Raw genomic sequence first — 22,163 nt, forward strand, 5'->3', positions numbered from 1 at the left:
AAACGCCAACTGAGACGCGGAGAAACGGCAACAGAACTTCGGTTGTCTGCTTCTATTGACATCAAATGGTTCAACGCCCACTACAGCGAAACGCGAGAAACCGAAGCGCGGAATTTCCGTGCCAGAAGTCTGCACGTCTCTATGGTGGAAAATATCAGTTTGGCTCATTTTCCAAATGACCTCTCGCGTAATTCCGCGTCTCTTCGTTTAGCTCCGGCAAGCGTCATGCTTGGCCCCGCTGTAGCCGAGAATGGAAAATGTTCAGCACGGCGGCGTGGTTCGGAGCGTGGCGGCGCGGTACATGGGCGGGGGTGTAGGACATTTTGGTGCCAGGACTTTTTGGTGCAACATATAAATTTATGCACAGAATGAAAATATTGTACTTTTGAATTGACCTCTCTTTATTGTGTCCCTTCATACAAGCAATTTTACATGGAAACGTTACGAGCAACGACTTTTCCACTATAGCGAGTTTCGTTCAGAGATACTTCTCGACGCAGGACTTCCAGGAACCGCCAAATCGTGGGTGGTCGGCTGGTTCCAGGCTGGTGTTAGTTCCAAATGGAAGAATCCTATTGGTCTTCTCTTGGCCAGAATCGTACAACAGAAATTTCTGTCCGGTTTTTGTCATTCTGTATTCTTCTGGAATCTCCAATTCAGAAAGGCAGTGGATGCGCCGTAATAGACTGTTGCTTCTTTCTGCGTAGTGTTCTTTTCATCGTGTCAATAGGCGGCAGATGAGATGCCACTTCAGATTCAGACTCCAAAAATCTCCCCAATAGTTTTTGACTGCTTTCTTGAGTTCCCCTGGCACTCGTCTTCATTTCAGTGTATAGTAATCCGGCGTGTGGTCCACAAACATCTGGTGCATGTGTGTGTTTATTTCAATTTCACCGTTCACAGTGTGGAAACTGAAAATGAATGACAGAGGTGAAAGGCTATAAAGAGAAAGGCACCAAAATGTCCTAGCACGAAAATGTCCGGCTCCCACATGGGCGTACTGGCCTCGGAAGGACACATGGAATTTTCCACTCGGAAGGTTCGGGATGGCGCGTTTCCGGCGTCACAGTGGGCGATAATGTGTAGCGGGAATGTCTTATAAGACATTCTATATAGCATACTGGATTACAAGGCCATGAATGTAACTGGAAAACAGATTAAAGAAATAAATAACCTAAACAGTGTACGTAACAGTTCAAACAAAATAAAAAAATTCTGTTGTAAATGCATAGTAACCACTTACATTAACTTGCAGGCTTATAGGTGTTCTGTCTAATTTCATTTCATTCATTTAGAACAGAAAGCATAACCGTTCAAGGTCCCTTTACACGAGCCGAACGACAGTTATCCACAGGAGGATTCTATTCTTTCGCTATGACGGAACCGAGCGGTGTGTGTGTGTGTTTCTAGACTGTCGCTAGTCGAAGAAGTGAATTGAGATTTTCTAAAAATTCTACTTTTATGCTGGGCTAATCGGGACTGGACCTACAGTTTAAAGTGGGATCCAAACTCCTGTGTGCCTTCACCGGGTATCGAACCCGCGACTCCTTCATTACAGGACGACGACGTTACGAATACTTGAACGGGGGTATTCTGAGCGTAGTAGAAATGCCAATGACAACGTTCTTTTTAAAACAGAGTCTTAAGAGGAACACTGGAGAAAGACTGACGTATGGATATTTAATATTGGATTTTAAGACACATTTCCTGTTTCGGCAAGAGTGAGTCTTGTGTATACAGAGCAGGCTGGAAGAGCTAATTGTATATCGTAAAAGAAACTGGCACTTCAAGAGACGTAAAGTTGCATCATAGAGACTGGAGAAACACAGGAAGATCGTAAGAAGCACTTACGTAAGTCTCTTCTTGATCCTTCCATCTCACTAGAATTGAAAACTGAATATAGTATCTTAACTCGCATTGTAATTTTTATAACCAACTAACTCTCTAGCCTTCTTGAACCCGAAGGTTCATGGCTGCAGCAACACAGGCCTTCCATCTGTCCCTATCCTGAGTAAGATCTATATACTCTTTTCCATCCTTACCAATGTCCTTTAGGTCCATCTCAACATTATTCATCCATCTTCGTCTTGGTCTTCCTACTGTTCTCTTACTATCAGGTTTCCCAACAAGAATCCTGTAAAGTCTTCTTTCCTTTCCCACTCGTGTCACATGGCCTGCCCATCTAAGTCTTCTTGTAATATCTGGACATGAATACACATTCTGTGCTTCTAAATTATGTAAGCTTCTCAACTCCATTTTTATTTACACTTATATTATTTAGCGTCGCTTTTCTGTCACTTTTGGCTATTCGCGACGATGAGGATGCTTAGATGAAACTGATGAAGAGACAATCACAAATATCTCACGTGTTCAGGCGCTCTTGGCGGGAAAGCTGTCTTGTGTTCTCCGCGAGTGATACGCTGCTTTGTAACGCAACGAAGTGCAGTGTGAAGGATGGCTCCCACGGGGGCCACCCCTAAGACTACCAATAACCGCCACAGCATGGATTATCCCTCTGAGCAAACAACCGACCCCTTTAGAAGGGGTGGAGGGTTAGCACGCACACCCCGTTCCAAGAGGAAGCACTTGTCGGATAGCCCAGAGCATACAGTTTCGCAGCAGGAAAATCCCGGTCAGACCGCTGCATCCCAACCACACCTAACTCCCACCCCAAACCCCCCAGGAAGCCAAATAAGCACAATTGTATCAGACTCGTCAGAATACAACTTGGGAATGTACCAGAGGCTACATTTAGATATTACTACCGTGATATCGAAAGATAAGAATATTACGGCGGACAAAAAGACGCTACTACTGAAAATCCTGGCCAAAATGAATCAAGTGCATACAGAAGCCATAGTAGAGTCCCGTTCTTTAAGAACGGCGTGCCGTATTTTGGAAACTAATAATAACCCCCAAACAGTAGCAACTCAACAAAAGCCAACATATGCGCAAACACTGTCCAATCCAGCACAGCAGGGAGAAAAAGCTGCTCAAATACAAAAAATCACCAGCAAAGCAAAACATACCGTATTTATCACAGCGCAAGATAACCAAAAGGTTCGTGATATATGGGATAATTTCACTATGGCAATAAATCCAGTCCGTGAGAGGGTAAAAATCGAAGCTATGCGAACCACCCCAAAAACCCTTATTGTGGAGACCGCCACCAGAGAGGACCTTGAAAAAATAATGATTAATCAAAACCTCAAATCCAAGAAACTGAATGTAGAACTCCCTAAAAAACGCAACCCGCTGATGATCATTTATGAAATCCCAATCAAAAGAGAAGAGGAGAATATAACAGAGGAATTTTATGCACTGAATGGTATCGAGGAACACTTGAACATGTCTCTAGATGAATTCAAGACCAAATTCAAGTTTCGGTTTAAAACCGGGCCCAGGAACCGACCAGTCTCGCACAGAGTATACGAGGTGGATCCCGTAATTAGGAAACTTATCCTAAATATGAATAAGGTACATTTAGCCTATCTGTCCTTGTCAATGAAGGACTATTTAGTCGTCCCGGTTTGCCTCAAGTGCCTCGAATATGGACATGTCGCGAAGCACTGCAAAGGGGAGCAATACTGTATAATATGTGGAGCTGAGGGACACTCTAGAGAGGAATGCAGAAAGGAGAGGGTAGAAAAATTATGCATACCCTGCATGAGAAGGAAAAGAACGTGCAACGCCGATATAAAGGATTGCCCTACAATGAAGTTCTTTCAGCAGAGATTAATAGAAAAAACCAATTATGGAATTTAAACAAATAAGAAAGAGAAATAGGAACACCCCTAGCCGCCGACGCCGTAATGCGACAAGAGCGGCGGCATACGCAGTAAGGAAACAGGGTGAACTTCAGGAAATTCTAAAACACCGTTTCACAATAGATCTTCCTCTCCACCTCAATACCTTAATCTCCGGAGAACTACTTTATCCCCCCACTCCTCCCCGCAGCAACTTCTCTCTTCATTCCACACTAACGCCGTTACCTACTCAATATAACTGTCAAAAACCCATTCTTAGCACACCGATACCTGGCCTGAAACCATGTGCCTTCATTATTCCCCCTCAGTTATCCATATCCCCCCCGCCATCGCCACTCTCACTTTCTCCCCCTGAATCAGTCCTACTCACACCACCGCACTCACACTCTGCACAATCCTCGCCAGTCTCCTGGTCTTTCTCACACACCCCATTCAGCCCCACCTCATACTTCTCTCATAGCTATGAAGACCTCCAGAATGACCCCTGCCCCAATCTATCGTCTCATTCTCCTTCCCTGATTGACCTAGTCGAACCTCCAAGTCGGTCAAATCTAAACCCGGAAGCTCCTCCCTTCCAAGTACAAACAAAATACTTAAATTTTACCGCACCAGTCATAATGAACCCACCCCGACCAGAATTCAAAGATACCCCAAAAACGAACATCAACCCAGCAACGATATACCGTAAATTCGAACTTGATCTACAACTTAGCCGGCTTGAAGAGAGGGATAATTTAATCACTGCGCTGCGTTTGCTGGTTAGATTAAAACATGATAACGGAAAATCCATTACATTCCCTTACCCGGAGGCTGTGGATAAGATGATCCTAAGATGCAGCAACATCCCGGTTAGTCCGGATGAATTGCACGACTTACTAAAACAAACGTTTCACCGAAGGGACCTAAAGCTAGACTTAGAAGAGGTCTACAAAGATTTCGCAAGGGGATATGGAAGAGTTGTCCAGGATGCCACCAAGCCTTGGCCGTCGTGGAGCTCTGTAATAAGACATTGACGAGAAACAAGTTAGGCATACTGCAGGTAAATCTGAATGGAGCGAAACTGGCCACGGAGGAGATTTTCATCTTAGCTAGAACAAACAACGTCGACTTGCTGTTGTTACAAGAACCTTACATTCTAAACGGAAAGGTGATACATGCACCGATGGACGCTATACTAGCCTATAACCAAAACCAGAATGCCAAAACTGCAATAGTAGCACTAAATAAAAACATAAATATGCTCAAAATAGAACAGTTATCTGATTCACATACAAACTGCGTAGAAATAGGATACAATAAACAAAATTTTACAATCATAAACACCTATTGTCAATATAGTCACAGCATCGACAAATATATAGACCACATCAGAAAAGCCTGCAGGGCCTATTCATACAACAAGATTCTGGTGACTCTAGACAGCAACTCTTCCTCACCCCTCTGGTTTGGCAGGGATATGGATTCCAATGGCGAAAAAATGATGAACCTTCTAGCTGAATTAAACTTAAATGTCGAAAATCAACCGGGTAACCCACCAACTTACCGGGGTAGAGCGGGGGCGAGCAGTAATATTGATCTAACTCTATCCAACAACCGCATGAGCCCTCTCATAGAGGGTTGGAAAGTCCTGGACATGGTAACAACCAGTGACCACAACGTCATTGAGTTTTATGTCAACCTGGAAGGTGCTCCAAAAACCCACACGATGAGACCACCTACCTACAACTGGGCAAAAACGGACAAGACTGCTCTGCTAAACAACATCGATCTGCCAGAATGCTCTAGATCTGCGAATAACGCAAATGATTTGGCAGAATTGCTCACGAAACAGCTTCAAGCAGCCATAGAGGCATCCACGCCTAGACACGATATGGACAGACCTCCTAAACCATGGTCAAACAAATTGACAAGGCTTAGGAACAACATGCGCAGATCTCGAAAACTATACCAAAAACCAAACATTCCTGACATAAGAGCAACTTATCTAGAAGACTATAGAAGATCAAAGTCTAAATATGCAGAAGAGTTGAAAAGCTTCAAATTGAAAAGGTGGCATAATTTTGTAAATAGATATCTTAATAAGGATAAATGGAGTCTGCCGTATAAAATTATCACGAGCAAAACTAAACAGAGAGAGGTGACAACAACCTTAAAAAGATCTGATGGAACCCTAACCAATAACGCACGGGAAACCGCGGAACTGATGCTGCATGGACTCCTCCCAGATGATGAAGAACAAACGGACAACGAGGAAAATGCCGCGATAAGGAGGGAACGTGGACGCTATCCTAACAACACTCCCATAGCCCCATTCACATCTGAAGAAATCGTCCGAGAGCTGACATCAATGAAAAGTAACAAGGCGCCAGGCCCAGATGGCATACCAGCTGGAGTAATCAAGCAAACGCTTCCAAAAACACTACCTTTCATTACAGCCCTCTTCAACCAATGTATTACAGGAAAGGAATTCCCCAGGGCATGGAAGGAGGGACGCCTAGTAGTAATCAGGAAGGAAGGAAAAGAAGATGCTGCGAGCTTAAAATCGTACAGACCCATCTGCCTGCTAAATACTATGGGGAAGCTTTTTGAAAAACTTATAAACAAGCGTCTGCAGGAATTCCTCGCCATGGTAGGAAAAAATGACAACCAGTATGGCTTCACAAAGGGTCGTTCTACGGAGGACGCTATAAATAAGCTAAAACAGGTTGTGGAAAAATCAGAAACGAAGCTCGTCGTAATCGTTTTCGCGGACATTAGCGGGGCCTTCGACAATTTGTGGTGGCCCCACCTCTTCTACACCCTCAGGAAAATAAACTGCCCGGTTACACTCCTCAGATTGTTGGAAAATTACTTCAAAGACAGACGAGTTCACCTCGACTTAAATGGAGTAAAGGTATTAAAAATAACTACAAAGGGCTGTCCACAGGGCTCGGTATTGGGCCCGCATCTATGGAATGTAAACCTTGAACCCTGTCTTCGAGCGCTAGAAAATGACGAAAACATTGACCAAGTTATTGCTTATGCCGATGATGTAGCGGTGGTGTGTTCGGGCAACTCGAGAGCTCAAATCGAGAATATAGCAAATCAAGCATTGAGAACGTTGGCAGAGTGGTGCAGAGGCGCAAAATTAGAACTCTCGTCCTCTAAGACGAAATACCTTATTGCCAAAGGACATCTAAGTCATAAGAGGAATCCTAGCATTAAAATATCTGGCTCAACAGTGAAAAGGACAAAAGAATTTGAATACTTGGGTGTGACACTGGAGGAAGGGATGAGATTTGGGGCTCACATTCGCAAAATTACCCAAAAAGGCGAAAATACCATGAGCAAGTTAACGAGACTGGCAGCCCAAAACTATAACCTGCCACCAGGCATCATGGATACATACATAAAGTCCATATATGAACAGATTACCACATATGCGTCCTCGGTCTGGGTGGGTGGACTCAAAAATAAGAAGAATGTTAGGGTACTTCGATCCTCACAAAGGAGAATACTCCTGAGAGTGACGGGAGCATTTGGCACGACCTCCACGGAGGCGCTCCTTGCCGTAACTGGTAACATACCACTAGACAAGGAAGTGAGATGGCGAGCAGCCAAATACCAGTTCAGGAAAGGAGATGAACAGGAATTGACGAAATGTGTTGGAATCTTCCTCCCTACCCTACACGATATAAGAGCAAGATTGACAAATGAATGGCAAATGGAGTGGGAAACTGCTGAGAATGGAAGAAGAGTATATAGCTTTGTGCAAAACATCAGATACAATAAACTAGCCAGCAATCAATATTCAAGAGGACTCGTACATCTTCTGACAGGCCATGGCCCATATGGTACGCATCTCTGCCGAATAGGCAGCAGACCCACACCTGCGTGCAGCGCATGTGGTGTGATAAGAGATACGCCAGAACACAAAGTCTTCTTCTGCCAGGCAGCTGGTGAAGAGATCAAACGACTAAGACTGGAACTACCAACCACTGACGTCAAAACACTCTTATGTCCTCAGCAGTTGGACAAGCTTAGAGCCCTGGCGAATGCAGTATCATTAGAAGAACAAAGAAAATTTAATACTCGGCTCCAAAATCCCCAACCGGAAGCGCCCATCCCGGCAAGACACAATGAAGATGTAAGGAAAATCAGGTTTCAACCGGCAAGGATTTCACACACCAGGAATGTGCCTCCCGCACCGGCTCGGCTGGACGAACAGGAAGCAGAAGAAGACGAAGTGTAAGAAGTGGAGGAAGCTCCGGAAAATGCTTCTAGAAGAAGATTCTTCGCTGTCTCATTGGGAAGGCAGGAAGCCGAGGAGCGTAGGAGAATTCGTCCAATCAGAATGCCTGGTGAGAAACTTGAAGACTACCTTATAAGGGTGTCTGCATCCAGAACATCAAACATGTAAATTAATCCTCTAACTCATATAAATATCCTCATCAGACGCAAACATAACACATATCTTTAAATTGCCATGTTAAAGTGCACTTTACACATTTTATCCCTGCACTGGTACTCCAGTGTCTTATATTTCAGTTTCATATCATCACCATATATCTACACTTTCAGCACCATGTTTTCACTACGCTGGAACTCCAGTGTTTAATATATAATATATTTTTCTTCTTGTTGTTGTTCTTTTAAATTTTTATATCTATTATTATCTCATATACAATTTTTATCTCAAAGCATTAAGAAACCACACATACCCGTTCTAAGGAAACTCGCGCGCGCTATAATCACTCTTTACCAACTTCAAATCCCAAACTCTTGTACAGATGGGGGCTGGACACCGACAGCGGAACACCTAGCCTCTGGGGTGGAGCATTCTTTGACAACAGTAATTGCAAAACGTAAAAATAAATGGTCTTAAACCAAGAGCTCACCCGCTCTCGGTTGCCGGCTCCTGATGCAAGATGCATCAATAAACAATATTATGTAATGTATAGGGCGTGCGAGCTCCAAAAACTTCTCACTCATAGATCCTGGAGCCCGGGATCCGGTACATGCTAGATCACCACACATTACAGCATATCACCTAAAATTGTAATACAAACAATATGTAACGGAAGATACTTATTCACGTGGAAAAATGTATAGCATTGTACTCTCTACAAATGTAATGTAATGTAACTCAATTTATTAATTATGTTATTTAATCTTGTATTGTTTTCTTTTTATTTTCAGTATTATGTATCTGCAATTATCAATAAAATAGTAGTGCACAACGATAACGGGGGAACCGTAATTCGAGCAAAAGACGTCCCAGTTTATTGCAGAGGCACTGGGACAAGCGTATGCCCTCGAATGCATACGGGTGGAGGTTTGGTTGTATTCGGGGGTTCCCCCTTTTATTGTTCAGGCCGGGTATCGAAACCGAGAACTTGGGTGGCGAGATCAAAAAGTCGACAACTTAAAGCTCTTAGCCATCGAGTTGGTATTGCTTTTCCAATTTTGGCTTCTTACAAAGCATGGTTTCCGGACCTAATACCCCCCGGTCTTCTATATCTTTCACATTGTTTGAGCTTTGATGTGAGAGGTTATCGTACACACCGCGATCCAGTAAGTCGTGTATTCGAATCCCAGTGGTATTACGTCACGTCCACTTCCATTCTGGATTTCCCAGATAATGATTATTAATTCGTAGTAATATAACATAAAAATGAAACAAAAATACTATGTACCACTTGTAATGTGACTTCGTGGATACTGAAGTTGCAAATCTCTCTTAATATTTTGCCTTGTTCATGGCAAAGTATCCAGTAAGTTTGACAATAGTTCTCTTTCATTTCTGCAGCCTGTCACCTCTTTTTCTCAGTTCCTTCACTTTCCCAATTACTGCACCCTTTTCATGCAGTTCTGAGGGTGACAACTAACTGTCAACCTTCCTTCCACGTAGTACACCTTGGACTGCAGTTGCCAGATTAACGAGGCTTTACCGTCAGGACTCGCATCGAGCATAATCCTCAGCAGGGCTCCTTGGTTTGGTTTGAGTTGGTGTTTTAAGTCCACTTTATGCACAGTAAGGCTAATCTGGACTGGACCTACAGTTTAAAGTGGGATCCGAACCACTTGTGCCTCCACCGGGTATCGAACCCGAGACCCCTTGATTACAAGGCAATGACGCTACCACTGCGCTATGGGGGAGGCCCAGCAGGGCTCCTGTTGTGTCGTCCTATTTATGTCCATTATTGGATATCCATTTTTGGACAAGTTCTAGGAACTGTAACTATTTACTATAACCGTAGTTACATTAGGAACTGCATATCCAGAATTGGATAACTTCTAGATATCCAGTTTTGTACAAGATCTTTTTATGTATTGGGTATCTAGTATTAAATAAGTTTTGGACTAAATCTGTCAACGTATTGGATATCCAGCATTGGATAAGTTATAGATATCCAGTTTTGGACAAGATCTAGTTCTGTATTGGGTATCTACGTAGAATTGGATTAGCTTTAGATATCCAATTCTGGATATCCATGTACGTCCAATGGATATACAGAATTTCATGTCCAAGACTAGATATCTAATAGATATCCACAATATTCATGGATCTGATCTAGATATTGTGGATATCCAATGGATATCCCTTGGAGATTTGTCCAGTATGGGTATATGTTTGTAATTGTCCTCTCATCCACTTGATCTTATAAATATTCTTCCTCATTCGCGATTAGCCAAAAGTGGCCGAAAAGTTGAGTTAACTTCCCTCCCTGCTACGTTCTTCATCGACCTGTCTCATTTGAGGTCTTGAAAAATGTAGGCACAGAGATATTCCTTTATGTAAAGTGTTATGTGAAGAAAATGTAGAATTTACATCACCATAACAACTTCTTCATTATTATATAATACCTTCAATACTTCCAACCCGAAGTCTCCTTGGTTGTTTCATTAACATATATCCTGTAATATGCCTTTACCTTTTGTGAGGTAATACCAGGTAAAATTTCAAACCTTATATAACCTGCGTATCTTGTACACTGAACAATTAACTCGAATATAATTCTAATCTAGAAATATTGGATGACGATAAATCGGGACCAATTGGAATATGTTCAGGTATCAAGGAAGTCTTGAAAAATACCGTTACATGGTTTGAAAAGAAAACCGTGTAACGACCCCCATGTTAGCCAAATTGCACTCGTATATTGGAATATGTTGCTGTTTTAAATTTTGAATTAGCAACTAGTACAAATATATTATTTGTTTTAAGAAAGAAAATACAGAGATCTACTTACGAATTGGTATATTACACTATAGGTTATCCCATAACAAGGTACCTTTATAAGGTAGGCCATTCCCGAGGTTCCGAGATTTTCTCCCATGATTCTGTGCGCGCTATGACGTCATTAAGAGGACAGAATGGAACTTACTTCGTTATCGTATACGGAAGCTTGAGATAAATGGGTCGATTATTTACTCATACACACTTTTTCTTGAATGCCGGTAGAATGAGAACAAATCAACCTGTTTGTGCTCTTGCCACGTGCAATAATAATAGAAGAAAATCGCCTGGAATAAAGTGATCATCGCTTCCCAAAAAGTTGCTGTAGCAGGATTGATTCAATTTGTTCCTCCAAATTTCGGACTTACTCAGTGGTGCAACCACAGGGGAGGGCAGGGGCATTGTACCCCAACCTTCGACGGAAGTCAATTCTAGGGGGGGGGGCAAACATTGATGGCCAAAGGCACCTGCAGGGGGCACAGAGGAGAAATTGCCCCCTTCTATTTCAAATTTTATACAAATAAAAATACATTTCGTAAAATGTTCTTGCTCGCTTTGCTTGCAGTGCCAGCTTTTCTCAGTCTCGTCAAGTTCAGAGACTTAGCTAGGGGGCGTCGGGAGTCGGTCATGGACGCCAAATAATGTAATTTTTAAAAAAATGTGAAAGAGAGTTGGTGCTGCTGAGTTGGTGTTTTAAGTCCACTTTGTGCACAGTAAGGCTAATCGGGACTGGACCTACAGTTTAAAGTGGGATCCGAACCACTTGTGCCTCCACCGGGTATCGAACCCGGGAACCCTTGATTACAAGGCGGCGACGCTACCACTGCGCCATCGGGGAGGCCAATGTGAAAGAGAGAATGCCTTGGCGCCATGTGATATTATTTGTTCCTTATTAAATCAATATTGTTTTATAGTGCAAAAATTGGATCAAAAAATTTTCTTTCTCGCTTCGCTCGCAGTATAATTGTTTTTTTGTAATGTTATGTATTTAAATAATATGTTTTGTATATATGTAAATGGCCGCGGTGGCTCAGTCGGTAACGCGTCTGACTACCATGCTCAAGGTCCCGGGTTTGATCCCCGGCCGGTTCAAATCCGGGAACTTTTCTAACGGTGGAAGCGGCCCCGGCGCCCACCCAGCGTCGAATAACATGGGTACCTGGGGGAAACCCTGGGGGGTAAAGGCGGTCAGGGGCGTGATGCTGATCACATCACCCCCACTCACGACCGGATCAAGAAAGTGTGGGGCGTTACCCCCACACCCCCTATACGCCTTCATGGCGTGGTGCTATGCACAGGGGAAGACTTTATATATGTAATGAAAAAAAAAACTTTGAATACGTACATAATTTAGTGTTAGCATCTTGCATATGTATTTTCTTATTTTATGTCGCTCCATGTTACATATGTGTAAAACATATGAAAGTTATACATGTTATATGTACAAAAAAAATATCTTAGGCATGCATTTATCATTCATTTTCTGCCATTCAAAAATACAGTTTGTGTGCTTGTTTTCAATTATTAGCTAATGTAAAATTTCAGGTGTTGAAAAAATATTTCAAATCGTTTGTTCCAAATAAATGCTTTAGCACAGACATCTACCTCCCTTTTGCGTAATTTATGAGGATAATAACGTCTTTAATACTACTACTACTACCACTAGTAATAATAATGCCATTATTAATGTTATTATTATTACTATTATTATTATTGGTACGTTTATCCTGGTACTTTCTCCCTCCAGATAAAAAATTGTGGTTGCGCCTCCGGCCTTATCTTCCACACTCGCCTTCCGTATCATCACATATGCAACTTTCAAAAAAACCTTTACACAATCGCAACTCAGTTTCTAAGTATTGCTTCATTGAATATTGAGTGCAAGATAAGATTTATTAGCTTTGAAGTTGAAACATCGTCCGCGAAAATAATACTTTGAACATCTCGTAGGTAGCGAACACTAATTAACAATTGCACTGTTACTTTACTTTATGTGCGTTTGTTGAGAAATTGTGCTGAAAATATAATGTAGGACTTACAGGACAGGCATTTCTCCCCTGCAAATCCTTTCAATCTTCTCGTCAATCAATGAGAAGAGCTGTCATGTAAATAATGACCAAAGAAGCTATTCAATCAGGCCCGTAGCCAGGAATTCTTTGGGGGGGGGGGGCGAAGTCAATCCTAGAGCGGGCAAATTTTTAATATATTGTGTCGCATTGGCACATATTATGGTAGGGTACACAGAGGCACTTGCCCCCCTCCCCCAAAAGCTATAAGTAACAGAAAAGGGATAGTATCTTGAAACTGCAACGAACAAAAAAAAAAAAAAAAAAAAAATCGAGCAACATCAAATAGCAATATTTCGATAATGACCTTTCCAGGTTGCCAAAGAATATAAAGTTTAACGTAAATAGGCTAGTAGGGACTGTACCTACTGGATATTGTAATTGATTGATTTGGTGTTTTAAGTCCACTTTATGCACACTAAGGCTAATTGGAACTGGACCTACAGTTTAAAGTGGGATCCGAACCATTATGTGCCTTCACCCTACTTGATATTTACAGGTCGATAATGTTAATTGATGATGATGACTAACAACAGCTTTGGGCCTCTCTGCAGAACTGATTAAGGGAGCCCTTTATAAATCATGCTTCATAATGATTCCCTCTAGTTTCCAGTATGCAAGATTTTTTACGCACAAAGGAATCTATCGAGAATCCAACAACACCATTGTGTTGTGTTGTACAAGCAAAATCGGATTAATTACATAATAATGGTTAGGATCTGCATTTTTAATATATTGAGGCCTAAGCACTCGCAAGTGTTCACAATTGTCTGTTACAACTTCCGCAGTCTTGTCATATATTGGCACAAAACAAAGTAAGTCTTCTCGAATACAGTTCGAAACAATTAATTCACAATGAAAACCCTTCCGATCCCAACACATCTAGTGTTTCTTCTCCCAATATGATTAAATGCTTACTCATTTATCTCCAGTGACGTGCCCAAGGGAGGGTTGGTGAGGTCATAACCCAATTTGACAAGTATTCCTTAAAAAAAATGAACGTCAAAGAGAGGAAAAGATGGCAAAAGAAGGACTGACCACCAAAAATTGTATGCATAACCCTCCTCTTCTAAAATTCTGGGAAAATTTGGTCCTGGCACAACTAACTCATCACTCAAAACTTTGATTTTTAGTTGATCTGTGCAGCTTATTTCTTTTTTAATTAACCGTTCCAATACCCGTTACTGCTTAAATATTCACTTTAGAGAGAGACCTTTGATCTCTTCGGCCCTCGACCCGAACACTATGGCTCCGGAAATTCCGCTGTCGTTAATGTCTTCTGCTTTGGAGCCGAACTGGAACTAGTAGTAGACTTCGTTACTTTATGGTATTTAGTCCTTTTCATTTTCGAATCACTAGATCTTATAAAGCCACCAATAGACTGTATGAACTATCACACTTACCTTTGAATACTCATTAACCGATTCTGTTGTACAGATCAACCTGGGAATTGAAGCCGCTTATTTTAACCTCATTATATTCTAGAACGTTCCACAGATAAAACGATTCGTTTATGTTCCCAGTAGTTTGACCCCTTCTCTTATTCAAGAACGTTCCCTCTCGCGCTTTCCAGAGATTAAAAAATTACAATGAATCGTCCTACGTGTGGCGCTACGTTTGCAGCTTCCAAATGCTGACAAGTCTTTGCATAGTGTTGCGACAACACCGAAAGCGCAAGAAAAGTTTTAATGCAATATTATCAACAACAGGGTTATAGAACATTCTCCGTGTTGCCTTGGTAAGTATTTCTCTCCTTATATATTATCGGCACACTATTCAAGAAAACAAAAACCTAATTTTGCCGGATCCTGTGGCTGAGTGGAATGATTCAGAGGCCGGATAGCATTACCAGTTACGTCCTTCGATACTGCTTGGCTCGTATACCGTTGGAGTCTCCCATAAACGTGACCTCAATTCCCCCCAACCTTAGGTACCTCCGTGATACCTTAGTAGAGATCTGCTATGGCTTGTTACAAACTCCTACCCTGCCTGTTCCAGTGGTGTCGCAAATGTACAGAAGAATGCGTGTAGCGTCTCAACAGGCTGTTAAGATAGTTGCAAGACACCCGGAAGTTCGTTGGCCTGTGGTGTGGAAAAATATACACGCGAAGCATCTCCCAACAAGAATACGATCGGCGTGGTTCGTTATAGTGCATCAAATACTGCTGACTCGAGTGAAACTTTATGATCTGCACATGGCAGATTCGTCATTATGTGTAATATGTAACGTGCCTGATAGTTTAGTGCATAAGCTCAGTGAATGCTTAATAACTGCTACGTCATGGAAATATGTTGCGAAACTCGTAAGTGTCATTTGTCGTACCAATGAGAAGAATATTACAATTGATCATCTTCTGTTTCCCAATTTTAGTTATTTCCCTAACAAGAAACAGAACAGTGTATTGTGGTTACTGGGCCACTATGCTTGGTTTGCCGCTACTTATCAGCAACTTGACTTTCATGAACAATTTGTGCATTATTTAAGGCACACATTTCAAAATATGTCGACAAACAAACAGAACAATGTCTATGCAAATTTTCTAAATGTAATATATCCTAGTTTATAAAACCTGTATAGTAATCATGAAAGTTTGTTATAATCAGATGTAAATAGTAAAGGAAATAAAAATAAAAAAAAAAAAAAAAAAAAAGTGGTTAGCACATCGCGCTGCGACGCCAAGGGTCCCGGGTTCGAATCCGGCTCAGCCATGGCTGTATGTGAATGTCCATTTATCATTTTCATCATTTCATCACTCATTCCCATCTTCGTAAATTAGCTAAGAGGAACAAAACGCGAAGTAAAATAAAATAAATCAAATAAAAAAAACAACTAATTTTATGTAGTGTAAACTGAAAAATTTAAGAGGGGCTCCAGCCCCCTGATCCCACCTTGGGTGCGCGCTATTAACAATAACAGGGTTATAGAACATTCTGTGTCTTGGCTCGAAAATTATTTATCTCAAATTATCATCACATTATTCAAGAAGCCATGAACCTAATTTTATGTAGCGTAATTTCCTGAATGGGGTGCTGGAAATTATCGTCACGTTATTTTATTTCACACCACAAGAAACCAAAAACCTCATTTTAACTATTGTAAACCGCAAACTTTCGGGGGGGTTGAGCCCCCTAAGCTCCCCCTTGGATACGTGCCTGCTGCGAGTGTCCCTTCATCAATTTAAACTAATCATCACTCATACTGTTCGTCGCGATTAGCCAAAAGTGGAAGAAGACACTAAATAACAAAAACAAATTTATCCTCATCGTGGCGATCATCTGGAGAATCTGAAAAGTAGCGTAAAAATGTTAAAGGGAAATTCCAGGATATTCAGTAAAAAGTCATATCAGAATATTCCCGGACAAGAACTTTCCTTAGAATTAGACATTTAAAATAAATGCAATAGGTTAGCTGGAAAGAAAAGCTGGCAGTGGACTACAGCCTACAGCGACAAGATATCACGCATATAATGTATGAGAAATAAACTATGCATTGTTTCGAAATAAGTGTATTCTTCCATCGCGTATTTGATCTCTTGTTGTCAAATTAAATTAACAGCTATGATGTATAATATCAAAAGATTCATGAAAACACAGCGTTTCATGGGCCATCTGCTACATTCTACGCATAAGTTAGCTTTATTCCGCTCGTGTCCGCTTGGTGACGTCACAAGCTCTAGCCAATAACGTGCAAGTCGCGGAGTGGCCCCTCTGATCCCATAATACATAATTAGAACAGTAACAGTGATAATGAAATGTCTTTCATCTTATCAAAGATTTTTATCATTAATACAACTTAATTGTGAATGTTATAAAAAGATGACAGTCACAAATACATATTATTCGTATACTTTCAAGTTAACTTTTATACTTAATTGTTTTCATAATTCATGTAGGCCTATATATTTATGTTTTATCATATGTTATTATATTATTCGCGTATTTTCACAACATTAATTCAGATTTCATAGGCTAATAATAATCCTAAATACACTAATATATGCAATGTTTTCATTGTTTGTCAAATCCAAGATGGCTAGGATTATTTCTATCTTTCACGTAAATGTTGTTGTTTAAGCACATGCTAAATACATTTCTACCTAACACCGATATTTCACAACAATAGACAAGATTGAAGTAATTTAGTCTTCGCTATAAATATACGTAAACTAAATCTTTATTTAATCATTTAATGTGCAAGGGCAAATATGAATTATTTTATAAAATCAGTTTCTACATGGTTTAATATTGTAATATTATAGCAAAGTATTTCTCCCTCGCTTTCAATAATATAGCGTTATCCTATTGGCTGCCTATGCTAGGAGTGGGGAATGATACTACGTGTAAATAGCGACGTCAAAAGTTTCACGTTGGCATTCTTAATTGTTGCCAACCTTAACCAAAGGTCACTGTCGCTAATTAGCATTAATCTGACACATACATTATCAGTTTTTCTTGCGTTATTTTTATGCTATGAGTATGTAGCATTGTAAGAAAGAACAAACGGTAAATTTCTTATATCGGCCAAACGGCTGAAATTTGCTAGTTCATTTAATTTGAATATTCGTACTTACGTATTCTGCATTCAGAAACATTGTTGAAGGTGGCATTTAGCTTATTTCAAGGAAATAAGCTCTATTTGCGACATATCGAGTAAGTTTTCTTCGTTTCTTTTTGCCTTTCGGTAACACGCAAAATGGCGGTCACAGTTTCACTACCGTACTCGGCATGCAGTGTTTCCACCCCACTGCATCCAAAAATACCTACGAAGCCCCACAAACCATTGACGCATAGCCCCACGAACCATTCATACATAGGCCCACGAAACATTTCCGGTAAGGTTAGGTTAGGTTGGGCCACGTTTAGGTTACAATAGTTAAAAATTTGTTCAGAAAAAAATTGCGTAGCCCCACACACCATTCTCGCGTAGCACCACGAACCATTGACACATAGCCCCACGAACTATTGACACATAGCCCCACGAACCATTGACACATAGCACCACAAACCATTTGCGGAAACGTACCTTCTTCAGTTACAAAAACAAGTGTTTGGAAACACTGACCGGGATTGACCGGGATTACGTCATCACACACAGACAACATCCGGCTGGAAGGAAATGGATGCAAGAGCTTTCGTGCATCGGTCACACATTTATATCGAAAAATACATGATTTACTGGCAAAATTCAATGAACGATACGAGAAAACATTTCCCCGAACTTCCATAAGTCTAGAGAAACTGCATTCGGTAAGTACTTTCTCCTGTAAATTTGAAGAAATCCGTTTGTCCAATACAAGAAATTTACCGAACAAACTGTTAAGCTGTGCCTCGCGCATGAGGTAAGCAGTTGAGGTCTTGCTGTTGACGGTAAAGGCGGTGCGCGGATTAGTAATCACTGCCTTCGAGCGAGCTGGATCCAACATATCATTTGCTTTATTTGTGCGAATAAGTATGTACAGTCAGAGAAAGAATTACCTGGGCCACGGGACCTAGAATTTCGTAACGTTTTAAAGCCTCTTGGTTATGCAACCCAAATAACAAAATATTCGCTTAAGTTTGCCTGGAGGATCTGAGTTCTCGGGAAGGATTGAGCATTGATAGCATGAGTCACATGACTTATGCCCCAGGCACAACAAACAACAGCTGGGTGCTACGTGGCCTCAAGAAGAAAATTTCAGCAATTGGTTTCTTAACAAGAGCTTCTCGTAAGGAAATATTATTTCGAGTGATACTAGTCATTGTCAAGAAGGTTCACTGAAATGATGGTTCCCATCACCGACCACATGCCACACGTTAATTGCTTAAGTCTAGTTTATGCATTGGACCTACAGATTAAAGTGGAATCCGAACCAAATGTTCCTCTATCTGGTATTGAATTCGGAAGCCTTTGATTACATGTCGAAGACGTTACCACTACACCATCGGAGAGGCAATTGAACGCCTTGAGAAAGAGACGAGTGAAACCCTATTTCGCGTAAATTTTAAAAATAAGACAATATTTTGTGGTCACAGTTTCAAAACGTGGGAGAGGCATAGATTTTTTGTCCCATCGTCCAATTCACGAGTTTATAATTTTTCCTCACCGACACGATTAAGAGGAGTGGTAGAAGAAAAGCGAAGTAAAATAACTGAAACAGAAATAAAAGGAGAAAGCGAAACAAATTTTATCCATAATATTCTGCAGTCACTTCAGTCGTATTCACGGAATGTTACCTTTACCGTGGTCTTTAACTTGTGTTTTCCCCTATCTTTGTGTTCTCTATTCCCTCTGTCACGATTGGTCTAAAACTAATTAATGCGACTTTAATTAAACAATACAAACAACAAAAACAATGCACAATCAACTGCTCAAAACAACATTCCATTTGTTTTCGAACAGGAAAATAATTGAGATGCTGTAAAATTAAGCAAGATGCAGTAATAAAGTGGGAATTTGCTACTGTATAGAATTAAATCGGTGAAGATGTTCGATTTGATTGGATGTTTGTTATTTAGTGTCGCTATTGTTTCACCTTTGACAAATAGCGACGATGAAGATGAGTAATGAATGATGATATGATGGCATTGATTAAGGGACACTCACCAAGAACACCCATGGCCAAACCAAGATTCGATAGATACTAATTTCGTTTAAAAAAGGCGAAATCCCTTGTTAAACGATCTTTCGCCATGCAGAATAAGTAAGTACGAATGTCAACAATTACAGAATAAACGAGTTACACCCGATTCCCGGCTTTAACAGTTTTACTGAGAAAATATTTTGTATCTTTTGTTATACTATACTGAACCATGAATATTATATATACACATCAATATGAAAAAATAATAAAAACATAAATAGGGGAAATTGAACTTTTGGTTAACCCTGTATTTGTATAACATGGCCTCCATGGTCAAAGGAGAATTCTAGTGTTATCGCACGTATAGGAGGGCCTGTATGGTCATAGAAGATATCTAGTGTTATCACACATTTAGGTAGGTTAATTTTTCTGTGCGAGCTTGGCAACTCCGCAAAAATAAGCGAGTTAGTAACATTGGGAAAATATAGAGATTTCTTTCTCCCTTTCTGTTATCAAACAAATGAAATATGACTTTAATGTAAGTTTAAGTTTGTGATATTTCAAGGCTTTATATGAATAATGTTATGACTATGTCTTGTTTCTAAACTGATGAGAATAGCAGAGCTGAAATTTAATTGAAAGATTTGCCTCTGCAAGGCTTGTGTAATGTAAGTAATCTCAGTGGAAGTGTCTTTTAAACGTGTTGAGTCACGTGTGTTTTTAACTAGTTTCTAGTTTAAGCTATTTCTCTTAATAAAGCGTTAATTATGTGATATTAAGACTGTTACTTAATACCAGCAAACCCTGGGTGTAGAAGAGTTCTAATACTCCTAGCCGGAGACGTAGCAAATTTAGAAACTTTTATTAGCCCTCATTAGTTTTAATCTTCAACATGTTCTGCTTGTGGTTCTCAGTCAATAATTCGAAATATATATATGAAGTGTATATTAATTAATATCATTCTCATATTGAAATTATATTGGACATCTTTACTTCCGACTAAGGAACAAAAATCTCTGATTCTTAAATAAAGTTTTTTGATTAGCAATAGCTAGATAGTGTATAGAATCTACCTTGCTTTTCTGGCTCCCATCCACTCTTTATCCATCGTACACATAAGGAGCTTTCAGACAGAAGGAACACGCGACAGGCGACAAGCCATATGGGGGTTTACACTGAAGTGACAAGCGACAGAATCCCCTTCCGTTCCGTCTATGATAAAAGTATTCATCACACGGGCAGTATCAACAGATCGAGGCGACTCTACGCTTGATATTAAGAAAACGACCCAATTTGAGCGACACGCAAGCGACAAGAGACACATGGTGCTTCGGTTCGGAAAGTTACGTTTACTGAGAGTTCGTTTCCAAGCGAGACATGTTGCTTGTCGCTTCTCTCCTGTGGCTTGTTGAATGTGACAAGCGACACGGAAGTATCACACTGAAGCAACGAACAACAGGGACACTTCAGTTTATAAGCAAGCATTCACCGCGCATGCGCGTATAACAACCCTGGCGACGATACACGGTATCCAGAAAACGGCCTAAGCAGAACAACATGCAAGCGACAAGCGAGACGTGCAACTTGTTGTATCGCTTCGATTCGAAAAATTTCCTGTGAGGAAGATTTCACACCAAAGTTACAGCCGACATGCGACACGAGTCGCTTGGAAGCGAACTTTCAGTAGTCAAAGCAACCTTTAGAACAGAAGACACACGAGAAGCTGTACGTGTCTCTTGACGTCTCAGTCCGTTGTTCACGGATGCGGGGGGAATGTTTTCCTTCAGACTGGAGGGGATTGTGTCGCTTGTCGCTTGTGTGTGAATTACACCTGTCGCTTGTCGCTTCGGTGTGAAATTTCCCCAAGATAGCTTTCAGGTTGAAGCAACAGGCAACAAGCGACACAGAGTTTTCGCACCAAAGCGCCAAGCTTTCAGACCGTAGCGACAATCGACAGATGTCGCTTTGGAACGAGCCAATCAATAGCAACGTTTCACAGCGTAGGGGTATGGGAGACTGCACAATCCTGCGTTCGAATGGTGAAATCTTGAAGCGACACGTGTTAAGGGTCGCGGGTCGCTTGGATGTGAAATCTCCCTTAGTCTATAAGCAAGCTTTCACTGTGAATTCACTACCAACAGACAGACACGACACTATGCACGCTATTAGAAAACGGGCCAGTACGAACGACACGCAAGCGACAAAGCAACCCGTGCTGCTTGTCGGTCGAGTCGCTTCCGTTCGGAAGAATGCATTTATTACTGAGGATTCATTTACAAGCTACACTTATTGCTGTCGCAAGTCGCTCATTACTCCTATGACTTCAGGCACTTTTTTTGTTCGTTACGTCAAAGTAGAGTATCTAAGCTTTTTACTAGGTTTTTAGAGCGGTGGTGGTGTAGTCGTTAGGGCGTCTGACTGCCAGGCGGGAGACCCGTGTTCGATTCCCGGAGTGGGTGAATAAATGTCGGATGGTCCCAGCATAAAGCAGCTCCGGGGCTCCCAGCCTCATATCAATCTGTGCACATGGGCAATTCTGGACGGCAAAAGC

This window comes from Lepisma saccharinum, chromosome 10 (assembly GCF_977018435.1).
Source record: "Lepisma saccharinum chromosome 10, izLepSacc3.1, whole genome shotgun sequence".
Taxonomy (NCBI): Eukaryota; Metazoa; Arthropoda; class Insecta; order Zygentoma; family Lepismatidae; genus Lepisma; species Lepisma saccharinum.